The following is a 13,093-nucleotide window of genomic DNA, read 5'->3' as shown; positions in this document are numbered from 1 at the left end:
AATGAGAATGGACAAGAAACACCTGTTTGTGCTAGCCATCATGCTCGATTTGATGAGTGGACCTGACAAGGATTGTATGATATTTGAAAGCTGAGCTACTGCAATACGTTCATGTACACACTAACAAACAATAGGAAATACCTCTAGGAGGCGCATCAGTGGGAAGAGGCACCAACGCTTATTGATCAGAACCAAAACACAATAAAGAACCCTAACCTATCTATTTTCACCACCCTATAGGGTCAAGGAAATAGGATATTGTATAGGTTGGTTGGTAATCCTAAGGCTAGGCCTCTATCCTCATGATAAAGATAGATATAGTCATCCCCGGTGAGACCATAGCCTTCCGCGGTGTCATCTATTGGTTCTTCTTTATATTCTCATGCATGTAAGCTAATCAAGAATTCTACCATCTGTGGATAGTCATTTTGTGCAAAGGGGTAAGCATGTGCCAAGGAGACAATATCTTCTATCGCATAGGGATCATGGTCAATAAACGTATCAGCCATTCTAACTCCTCAAAATTTTTCTCACATGCTAGACTAGTTACCAGGCCCCATTCGGAGGTAAGTACAAGGTAGATCATGTGAAACACTTGAGAAAGGTAAAGAGGATACCTTTCATCCAAAGTAGGGATGGATGACTCTAGTGAACTAGCCAATAGATAGATTTTGGTTAGTTTGCAAATAATGTAAGGGTTGTGTCACTATGCATGATGTGTCATTGTGAGTTTTGGTTTATGGACCATATTTTGTAGGTTTCAATCTTGCTGTTTGGTGGCTCTTTCTCTTTTAATTTTTTCACCCCTTTTTTTTGCTTTGGTTTGTAGTATAAGGCTATATATATATATATATATATATATATATATATACACATTCCCTAAGATTCGGAAGTTAAGAGGTCAAGGAGGAAGGTTAAGAGGGAAGAAAGCGAATGATGGATGTTAGTAAGCACTCTCCCCTTCCGTGGGTAGATCATACTTTTTGAAAAGATGTTGTCACCCTTTGAAACCAATTGTTCCAAGTTGTAATGGGTAAGGACTTTGGTCAGTAGTTTTTCACCACCCGAGGTGCTTGATCAAGTTGAAAGGATGGTAAGGTACTCTCCCACGATTTCACTTAAAATGTTGCTTTAGGTGATGAATTTACAATGGGAGGCATTGATTCTTTTTTGTTTTTGTGAATATTTACAGTGGTAGGTGGAGGTTGTGTAGAAGCTTGTGTTTTGATGGATGAACTACATGAAGAGCTAGAAGCTTCATTTGAGTTTCCTATTCCTGAGCTAGGTGGAACAAATTGTTCTTGCTACGGTACCCAAACTAGCTCTGCAACATGTGTGCAATATTTGGTGATCTTTCCCTTCCCATGGTCTACAATCGACTTTGGAGTTACCGAATTTGGCTCACATGGATCTGTAGGTGACAAGAAAGAACACAATCTAGGTTTAGGTACCCATATTTTATCATTTCCGTCATAGTAGCCTTCTAGGATCCAACACAAATTACCCTTGCATTTCTTGGGACGAGTGAAACATCTGTTGCGAGGCTACTATTTTGAAAAAGATTGAAGATTGGAACTAGTGGTCATTAAAGAAGATTTAGGGACCCATTTGTATGTTCCCCTTGTCAAAACACGTTGATTCATGGGTGCCAAATTCTCCATTTTAGACATGGAAGTTGAAGTTTAGAGGTTTGTGCTACATGTATGGATGCTTTAACCTCTTGGATCTACAATGTTTTGTTTTGTGATTCCTTGAGAGGCAATAACTCGGGGACTGCTGCTTGAGGGGTAGGAATGAGAGTTGGTTTATGTGTTGTGATACTCTCGGTTCCCCAATCAATATTATCTTTAATTGTAGACATACACATGCGCCCTAGGTTTATGTTACCCTCCATACTGTCAATAGGCATGACCAAAAAGCTTGGAACCATAGTCTCGTTGTCATATATAACAGGAGTGTGTAGGATTCCAAAAATAGTGGTCTTCTTCTTATTGAAACCTTTGACTTGGATGGTACTTGTGGATAAGTGTGGTTTTACTAGCTGACACCACACTCCATAGGATAACAAATTATGTTGAGCTCATAATTCCAATAATGCATTATATAGTATTTTCCCATAGGAGCTATTCATATTGATTGGGTATTGTAGAGGCGATTCATCACATTCCTCGGTCTAGTGAAACTCGATAAGAAGCTACTATAATGGATGAGCTATCTCGACGAAGTTTAAAGTAAACCGCCGATAATAACCAACATGAATCATGCATCTTTGAACTCCCTTATAGTTTGTAAATGGTGGCAAATTGGGAATGGCTTTAATTTTGCTTTTGTTTGTGAAAAACCCATTCTTGGACACTATATGCCCTGAAATGACTCCATGCTTAACCCAAAATTGGCATTTAAAAGGGTTCAATGGATGTGATATAATCTACACCTTTCAAACACTTTTTGTAAACATAATAGATGCTTCTCCCAAGAGGAATAAACACAAAGGTCGTCTAGGAAATCTTCACAAAGCTCCCTTAAATATCCTTTGAACGTAGTGTTTATGGAATGTAGCAGGGACATTTATTAAGCCAAAGGCCATAACACGAAATGCAAACACTCCAAATTTGGTTGTAAAAGCAATTTGAGCTTGGTCCTCTAGTGCAATTTTGATTTGATTATAACGAGAGTATCCATCTAAAAAGCTATAAGCTTCCTTTCCTGCAACTCTTTCAAGCACATGTTTTGAATATGGCAAGGGATATGATCTCTCCTAGTGGCCGCATTAACCTTCTTGAGGTCCACACACACTCTAAGTTTCCCATTCTTTTTTGGCACAATGACTATCGGAGACCCATTCGGAGTCCTCAATAGGGTATATGAATCCACATTTGCATACTTAGGATTCCGTGGGTAGGGTCGTTGCTAGACAGGTTTAGCAACGATAATCATGGGATTTGTGTGTTGCACCACGAAAGGTGGAACGCCCTTCATATTATGATATGTCTAAGCAAATATATCCTTGAAATATTTGAGAAACTGTTTAAGTACAGCCTCTTCAATCTCAATAAGGTCTTGGGCAATGAAAATAGGTTTGGACTCCTCACTTCGGTCCGCTAATTCTATTTCCTTAACTATCGTTGGACCATCATAACTCCATTACTTCCATTGGTAGGCGTTCTTTGGGACTTTGTATACACAACCTTACATTCCTCCGTGGTGTAGCATTTGAAATGCTCGGGTGCAAGGTGTAAGTCCATGGGATCTGGTTGTGCCATGGACTGTGATTTCACTTCTTCTTCCCTTTGTTGTTGAGTTAACTCCCGGTTTTGGTGTCTCCTTATAGTATGGCTTAACTTTGGCTTCTCTGTAACGTCAAAGTGTTGTGGACTATCACCACATGACACTCTGAAGGTATTTGCCCCAATTATCTACCAAATTTTAATGAGCATCACATGCCCCCACATAACTAAGCCATTCTGCGGTGGATTTCTTTTTTTAATCCTAGTATGTACATTTGCTCCATATCGTCGCCTCTTATATCTCTTACTCCTCTTGTCTAATTTTTGATTTTGGGTTGCTACTGGCGTGGAATCATTGGATATGTCCTCATTTGTGTCCTCTTCACCCCAGGATACATTGTCATATGATGTGGTACTTGGCCTCAAGGGTTTTTTTTTTTTGACTTGAGCTAATATGCAAGTCAGATCCCCTTTCAAGCTTAGAATGAATTTCTGGCACCGATTTAGTCTCTGAGTCACATTGATCACAATCTTCCGATGACGGAGTCTTGACGAGAGATCCATTGGCCATTTTCACCACTACGTTTGTGAATCTAAGATGAGGCCTTCCCATAGATTCCCAACAACTTTTTGTTACAATGCTCACTCTTGCACCACCATCAGAGAAGTATCTTACCCATAGATGATACCCGAGACCATGTCATCTTTACAGCCCAAATAAGTACTAGATTTCTCACAACCTACTTGGTTCATAGGGATAAGTCTCCAACGCGGAGGTTGCGGCCCTAACACTTAAGGGGGTAATGGTGTGGTTTGGACAACATTTTGGGTTCTAGGGACCATATGTTGTGATGGTTTCTGAATGAGTGGGGCAAGCATTAATGCAAGAATTCGAGGCAAGCCTATCCAGGCTAAGGGTGGTCTATTTTCCATTAGTGATCCTTAGCTTGATGGCCATACCTACCACACGCTCCCATTAAACTTCACTCTAAAGGTAGGGCATTCACTAATGCTATGTGGTCCCAAACAAACAGAGCACTATTGTTGCTCCCTTCTTGGATACATATGATTATTTTGTGGAGTACGATTAGCCTAAGGCTTTCTTGGATAGCCTTGGTGAGAGCGTCCAAAGTCATCTCAAATATCTTTGGCTCTTTCACGATTGGTTTTAGGGTCACTGACTCATGCACAATTGCTTGTGAGCTGGTAGCTTATTGGTGGTAATTTATTCCCAAGGAGTGATACCTCTAATGACTAGGCCATTATAGATATCCTCATGTCGCAGTCCCATAATGAATATATCGAGCAATTGTTTATTGTTAAAACGCTCATTTGGATCAAGAATTCAAATGCTTCAAGCAACTAATGAAGTCCCTCATTGACTCATCTTCCTCCCGTTGGGCTTTCTGGAGCTGAGATGCTATACCAATCCCCCACCTTCCCACTTAGAGTCAAGCTTAAAGCCTCGCACTTATGTAGTTCATTGTGCCCTTGTCTCCATTGAATTTTTGTGTAAGCTTGGCCACTTGTACTGCCTTACTTCTAGGCTCTCCTATCAGGCGTGCTAGGCATATTTTCAGCAATAGATTGATTGATAGCTTGAGCAAATGTTTCCAAGTCATCCAAGTGAGCAGGTATAGTGGAGCGAGGGGATACTACTGTGGAATGGAGCTTGGCATTGGGTTTGGCATATGGGCGATCCTTGGGTTCCAAGCTTGGTATGACGTTGCACCGTGTGGCAGCCCAAAGTTCATATGCGTAGCCCTAGGTATAGCAGACGCAAGATGTGACATGTTAATGCTAGCAAGTATGTCTCCACAAGAATAAGGGCTTGGATAGAGTGGTCGTGGAGCATAAGTTGTCAAAACAATTTGGGGTGTAGGAGCTACATGGACATGAGGGCCAACATGTATATATGATTGATATACACCTATAGGTATTGCTATATGCACTATGGTAGCAGTACCTTACTAAGAATGAGGTCCAGGGTGTACTTTTTGCCATGCTCATTACTGGGATAGGCATAGTAGTCGTAGTGTCTATGAGGGAAAGATGAGCTAAATTTGAAAGGTAAAACTATTGCTTGTGGGCTTAGACTGTATTGAGACTCTAGGTGAAACAACATATGAAGGGTCCATGGGTCTTGCTGATGGAGTCTCACTTAATCAACCCATGCACCAAGAGAGAGAGTAAACACAAAGTAGAGCTTGATTAGCCCTTGGACTCACATAACTTCCCTCTTGGAGAAGCGTTTTTGTCTTCAAAAACAAAAGTGGGTAATTCTTTTTAAGAAAACTAATGTTTTTTTCAAGTGTCACCTTTTTCAAGTTGGTCTTTCCACTTAATTTAAATGCTCAAGGATGCACATGATGATGAGTACGTAAATCATGATAGTCGAGAATGTGCTCGAGTTCATGTATCTGGGTTGGAGGTTCAATGAAATCACCAAAATCTGATGATCAATGGCATTGTCATCCCTATGCAATCATATACGTAAATGACTTACATGAAAAATTGAATGAATGCAAGAGTGTGCAGGTAAAGAAAGTCTGTAGGCCATATATCCAACTCACTTGAGTATTTTGAATGATCCATAATATTCGGAGATAACTTAGGTATAGGACCAATTTCAGACTTTCTGAATGCTCTGAAACACGTAAGAATACCTCTTCACCTTCTTGTATCTGTCTTGTGCTTGTCGACGAACATTTTGAGGATCAATTTTCATCATATCCATATAATCTTGGATATAGTCCTTGACTTGCTGAATTTTCTCAGAAGCCAACCCCACCATAATTGATGATCGAGGTTGAAAATCATACATAAGCATGAACTAAACCTAGTCGTGACATGCTTTGTAATATTATAAGAAAACTCAAAAATAGGGAGGTAATCTTTCCAATGCACCCATATTGAGTCATGACCTCGTATGGTGGTTGCTAGAACCACAATGAAATCCATAGAGATACTCTCCCATTTACCATTGGGAGTCTCCAATGGATGCAAGAGACCTCCTGCCTTCAGGCTCTTTGCTTTATTAACTTGACATTTTTGGCAATGCAAGGCATAATTTTGAACATACCTAAGTAAGCATGGCCATTAAAATTGTCATTGTTCGAGTGAATACAACTTTTTTATGCTTAGGTGTTGTGCACTTGGACTATCATGACATTCATAAAGAATTTGGCATCAAATGTCTGCGTCTATCGGTACACAAACTCTCCCCTAGTGGACTAGGTACCCATCATCAATGGAAAATTCTTCCATCTAGTCAACTGATCACTCAAAAGAGGAGGACTGAGCATGGAGGAAGTAGACACACTACAAGCATTGGAGTGAGAAGGATCCCTCTTTTTTACATGACTCCACACCTTGGAGTATGCATCATCATGCTCATATATATCCTTAAGAGACCCCAAAAAGTTACTTTAAAGTTCCATAAACATAAGAGAGTTGATCCCATGCATTCAACTAAGAGCATCAACTACCACATTGTATCAACCTTTACAATACCAGATCTTTGAATCATACTTCTGAAGAATCTCAATCCACCTGACCTTTCAACCCTTCAAGTCAAATTGTTGTGTAAACCATTTTATGCTTTCAAGGTCAAACACTATTTCAAACTATGCACCATACAAATAATGTCGCCACGTTTTCATTGAGAACACTATTGCATAGAGATCTCTTTCATAAGCTGAATAATTTTACTATGCAAAATCTAGTTTCTTGCTTTTAAATGCAATTGGCCTTTCTTCTTGTGAAGAACTGCTTTGATAGCTTGATTATTAGCATATGCATGTCTCTAACACAAAAGGTTTCATTGGATCCACAATAACTAAGATGGGTGCAATAGCTAGAGCAAACTTAAGTGCATCAAAAGCTTTGCTACTGAGCTTCTCCCTAATAAAATGCTTTGTCCTTGTCTTTCAATCGGTTCGCCGTCATAGGAACAACAAATTTTGACATGGTTTTTAACAAACCTACAAAAGAAAATTTGTAGCTTTTTCAATTTTTTACAGAAGGCCATTTACGGATGGCATCCACTTTGGATTGATCCATATGTAGGCTTGCAATAGAAATTACATGTCCCAAATGGTGAATTTTGGTTTCCAAAAAATCACACTTGTATTTGTTAGAATATAATATGTGTTGATGTAGAAGATCAAACACTCACTTCAAATGTTGTAAGTGCTCTCCCTCAAAGGCACTATACACTAGGATGTCATCGAGAAAAACAATGACAAACTTGTCCAAATATGGTTTCAAGAAACTATCCATGCGCATCATGAAAGTAGGTGGCGCATTGGTTTAACCAAAAGGCATGTCCAAAAATTCATAATGTCCAAATCTTGTTCAAAAAGCAGTTTTACATATATCATCAAGCCTAATTCTCACTTAGTGATATTCTGATTGCATATCTGTTTCTGTAAAGATACAAGCATGGGTAAGTGTATCAAACAACTCATCCATCTGTGACATGGATACTTATTCTTAATAGTAACCATGTTAACACCACGATAATCTATGCGTATGGGCATCTTTTTCTTCACCAGTAGAATGGGAGATGCCCATGGTGAAGAACTAGGTTGAATATACCCTCTAAAAAGGTAGTCAACAAGTTAATGTTCCACCTTAATAGCCTCAGAATGACTCATTCTGTAGGGTGTTATACTTACGGGCTTCCTACTTGCAACCACATCTATGCGTGCTGCACAAAACATGTTGTCAATAACCCAGGAATCTTTTGAAAAAAACATCTTTGATTCCATTAAAAGTTCCTTCAATTTATTAGCAGCATTTGCTTGTTGTGGTAACAAAGAAGTAGCAAGAGAAGGAAAAGAAGATAACAAATAAGTGAATTATCATCAACATTTGATAACAAATGACACAAAGGGTAACACAAAAGGGTTCTATTATTTCATCATTAGAAGAGAATTGCCCGTATAAATAAGTGGTGAGGAAGGCACATCCTTTTCCTCCATCAACAACATGTGCACGCAATGGGATTCAAACATTAGACTACTATGATCATAGCTATGATTCCTAACCCATGCAACCACTCCCGAATTAATACCACATCTGCTCTCTTCCTATGCATGACTTGAAAATCCATGGTTGTCTTATACCCTTCAATCTCAAGTAGTACACCCCTAACTTGTGTATCCCACGCTAGAATCATGGCCATTTATGATAGCTACCTTATAGTGGTGTGTCAATGGTAGATTGAGATGTTTCGCCAACTTTTAGTTAATGAAATTGTGAGATGCTCCCTCATCTACCATGATTCTCACTTTGTGACATTGGACAGAACCATGTAATCTCACAAGCTCATGTTGACCAACAGTCGGTTGCCACATAGAGGGTATAATAAAACACTCATAAAAAAATTTGGTATCTGTTACTTCCACATTGGAGTTTCAAGAAGAGGACTCCTAGGGAAGCAATTGCACCATGCACACATCCTTGTCCTTACCCAAGGTAGAAGATATCCCCTTGAGACAATCCTTTTTGCCATGCCCACTTCCCAAGCAATGAAAAAATAGCTGATCTTGCTTTGCTTTGTCAAATTCTTTACTTGTGACAAATGGCTTATAGGCCCCTTAGTCTTCATGGACGCAGTAAATGAGGCTGCCAAAATTTTTCTCTTATAATGACTCTTAGATGCGCGTGCATGCCGACTATGCAATGCTTTTTCATCCAAATCATGAATATGGGCCTGCTCTATAGCTTCCTCACCTGTCTTAGGATCTTGGGTTTTAACATGCTTCTTAGACTAGAGAGTGAACCCACATAGCTGATGGAAGGTATCTAGAACCTCCAACTTGAGGATAATGTGAGGCATATCCAAGAAGTGTCTTATGGTAATGCATAGAACATTTATCCTTGACAATCCAATTTATGTCCTTCTCTTAGTAGGTAGAAATTCTTTTCAGAACACATCCTCAAAAGGTAGCCCATGTACACGGTACCATGAACCTCTCCTTGAGTTACATCCACCTTGTATACCCTTTATTTTCTAGTATTAAATTGGTTTGCAATGCCTTGACTACATCTGAAGTTCAACCAAGATGTAAATACCATCCCATTACTCATGTATATATTTATAGTATCTTTGTTACGCTCTTTCTCCTCCCCTCAAAAGATCGATGGTTTCGTGTTTTTTAACAACTTATCCACCTCTCCTTGAGTGATAATTGGCAATGGGTATGGATTGGATCCTTGCTTTGACATGCCAAGAATTGGATTTTCAGGCGAGCCCTTGACCTGCGATGCACATATTGCACTACCAAATCAGACAATTTAGTGAAATTCTCATTCAAAAGTGCAAAATTTGTTTCCAAAATAGACATACTTGATTGTAGTTGTCTAAACTCTTGCAGATCCAGTAGTTCTATGCTGTTGTTTGTGCTAGTTGCCATGTGGATACCCTCCCTGAGAATATCAGGTTGCGGTGCAGTAGTAGGCCTAACGAGTGCAAGATGCTCAAACTCAAGTATATGATGCACGTCTATGTGTAAATCCATGGTGTAATGATGTGCTAAACAAGAAAAAGATTAATGCCTTGTATAAGAAGCAACGTGCAATGTCTTTTTTGAATGGGGTGATGGCTACGATAAGCAATCGTAATTAGATGTCGATTGGTCGTGCCAAATCAACACCTTGTCAAAAGAAATGCCAATGCCGATGTCCACTCCAAAAATCCTCCAAATCACCTCTCTAGATAGCAATTTAATGACTTGCCTTTGAATTTACGCTTTCTTGACAAAGAACGTACGAATTATTGGAATTACTGTTCGTGAAAATAGTGTCGATATCGAGATCAAGGCCTTGCTTGAATGTGCTTGGCTTTATGGAAATTGTCTTGCCGACTCCAAAATAAATACCTTCTAAATTTCTTTTGTTTTTGAGTTTTTTGCATGATTAGCATTACAATTGGGATAGCTGGCATGTAATGGTTAAACACTGTGCTTTCTTTTATTTTTATTAATAATGAGATTGATGCTATGTAGATTGGAATTTCGGGAACTGAGGAGAAGGTGCCAATAATATCGCTCGGCTATTTACATTTGCATAGTATTTTAGTTACTTTTGCCAATAAGCCAATATGGTTTCATTGTATATATCTAGTGAGACCTCACTCTATAAAGGGGCATGCAATAAGTGATAGCCACCATTCATGGACTAAAGTGTCAAGAGGGGCCTCAAATACTTGGCACTTAAAATAGGTTTCATAATAAATTAAATAAACTCCAGAAGAGGTGCCGTGGAGTTTGGGCGCTACAATTTTAGGCCATTCTTGTGCAAGATTCTCCTCTCTCACTCTTATGCTAAGCCTGTGTGAAAAAACTATGTCTACATCCCCTTCTCTCACATGCTTTCAATATCAAGTCTATGGTGTGTGTGTGTGCGCGCGCGCGTGTGTGTGTGTGCAATGAATATTAAAATAACTACATTAATCAAGACTCAAGACATCGGTTTATTGAAAGGCTGGTGAGTGCAATAAATAGGAAAATTGAGTAAACACTGCAAAACCTTTTTATCCACAATCTCAACTTATGCAAGTATTAATCCTGGTACCCGCATCCATCATAGACAAAAAAAACCATTAGTCTCTTAGTTTATGGAATGCAGGGGTCATAAGATTAATACACGTCTAATAGATGTCCACACAGAGATTGAGGATATGCGAGAACCTGGTTAGCCATGGTTGGAGAGTTTTTAGTGGCAGCGTAGGGGCCAAGGAGAATGTCCTCCAATTTGAGTGTTTGAGAATTCCATGCAAATGCTCTTAAGTAGCATAGAATGGGTGGGTCCATGGGAGAGTAGCTTGGTAGTTTCTTCTCTGTTATGAGTGAGTGGGGTGATGGGGGTAGAAACGAAGAGGTTTGGGTGCGCCATGCATGGAGTGGGTACCTTATGCACGCGTCAATGTACTATTATAGTCTCCGTATAATCCCATGATGGTATACTTTGGGTTTGGTTTAAACCAAAGCATTTTAGGATAATTACTCCCAGTTAAATAAGGCAATGATCCCACATGTAATGCTTCCTATGATATCTTGTGTGTAAAGATGGCCCTCCTTCCTTCCCACACTAGGAGGACCCAGAGGGGGCGCTAGGCCCCCAGTGGGACCTAGTGCCCACCATTGAGCATGTGCAATATTGTTGGTATGTTGTGAAACTCTGATGTGTATTTGGCCAAATAGTTCTTCACTAACCACCAGAGTCTGACTCTTTCAAATCCACTAGTACAAAAATCATGTACATGCCTTCTAATATCTTGGATTGCTAACTGAGGTGAAGAGTTGGAGAAGAATGTGGGTTTTATTTGGGATAATATTACATTGTGTGCCCATCCAGATGGTCTATTGCTGCCTATGTGGATGTATTTGAACACTTGAATTGAAGAGCTATTGGCTTTTTTGTATCTTGCTCCTGTTTATCTTTCCATTTGTAATTTCAAGTTGCATGCTAAGAAAATTGGTTTTGATAGACAATCCATCATTAAAGGATGTAGCACTATGATCTATTGTCAAATAGGGGGGTAAATTGGGTTTTGTTTGAGAAAGAATGAATGGTGAGGGTTGTTGACCCATAATATATCATCGAAATATTAGAATGCATTCTGTAATGATGTGAGTTTTTGTCTATTGTTTGGGTCTTGTAGTGTGATTGAGATATGAGTGCAGGTAGAGGTTGCACCATGTTGGGGAACAACTTAATCCCATAGGCATGTCATTTATTTGTCTATAGATACCCCCATTGCATTGGACAATCATATTTTCTATGAGCCATGAGTTGATAAAAAGAGCTTGTTGTTTGTTGATGGATATGCCTTTCTTGTATTCTTGATTAGACCAATTGCCCCAGAATGTAGGTGGATGGGAACTTTTTGAAGGATATGTAATGCTTGTGTGCATGTTCATAAGCATATGAAATGAATTGAGCTATCCTAGTTTTTAGCCCAGTGGTTCCTTCATGGGGGATGTTCTCATAACATTTCTTGATGTTAGCCGAGAAGATGGTGGTAGCATCAATTGGTAGATTGATAACCACATCATATAGTGAGTCTACTATCCACCAAGACTGGGCTTTAATATTGTGACATAGTAATGCTTTTTGGTTTAAGCAAAAAGTTATCTTCTTAATGAGGGGGATGCATGTTTTTAAGGTGCATACGAGGAGTAACGATAGATCCAAAAAACAACATTTTTCTCCGTTAGTGATCCATTTAAAAGCTTTCTTATGAGCCTTATAGTTGGCCATTAAGTAGGGGAGAGGGAAAATGTTTGTAATGTGGATTTTTCACAAGTAAGGTATATCCTTTATAGGGATTTTTCTTGGGTTTCATTGTGATGGATGAAATCTGTTTCTACCAGCCTTTTCTTAGCTTGAGCACCATATGTAGGTAACAAAAAAGTTTTCTTTAATGTTTTTTATTTCTAGTTCTAGGTCTTAAATGTTTTTTAGAGACCTTTGTCTTGGTATGTTGACGTGACAATAATCCCAAAATAGTTTCTTGATGGTATTTATGGGCTAGTCAATAGAAATTACCTTTTCGGCTAGCAAGGTAAGTACTAGATTCCATAGGCTTCCACAGGCAGTATAAGTACATAACGGTTAGGTAGCTATGTGATTTAACCCTTTATGTTACAACTTTTGAATGCATTGATCCAAGTCAGTCAAGTCATAGCTTAATAAAAGGTTGATTTCTTCAAAGAATCCCATACTCCCAAATTTACAAAATCATGTGTGTTGTGATTCAAGACAAAAAAAACCGTCTTTGCATTACATACCCTATCCTTGACAGATTCCAAAAAAGGCCATCCAAAATAGAGTTTTTCAAGGATACAAGTACCTTT

The sequence above is a fragment of the Adiantum capillus-veneris genome, chromosome 15, assembly GCF_014529385.1.
Source record: "Adiantum capillus-veneris isolate H3 chromosome 15, ASM1452938v2, whole genome shotgun sequence".
Classification (NCBI taxonomy): Eukaryota; Viridiplantae; Streptophyta; class Polypodiopsida; order Polypodiales; family Pteridaceae; genus Adiantum; species Adiantum capillus-veneris.
This window is presented reverse-complemented; position numbering follows the sequence as displayed.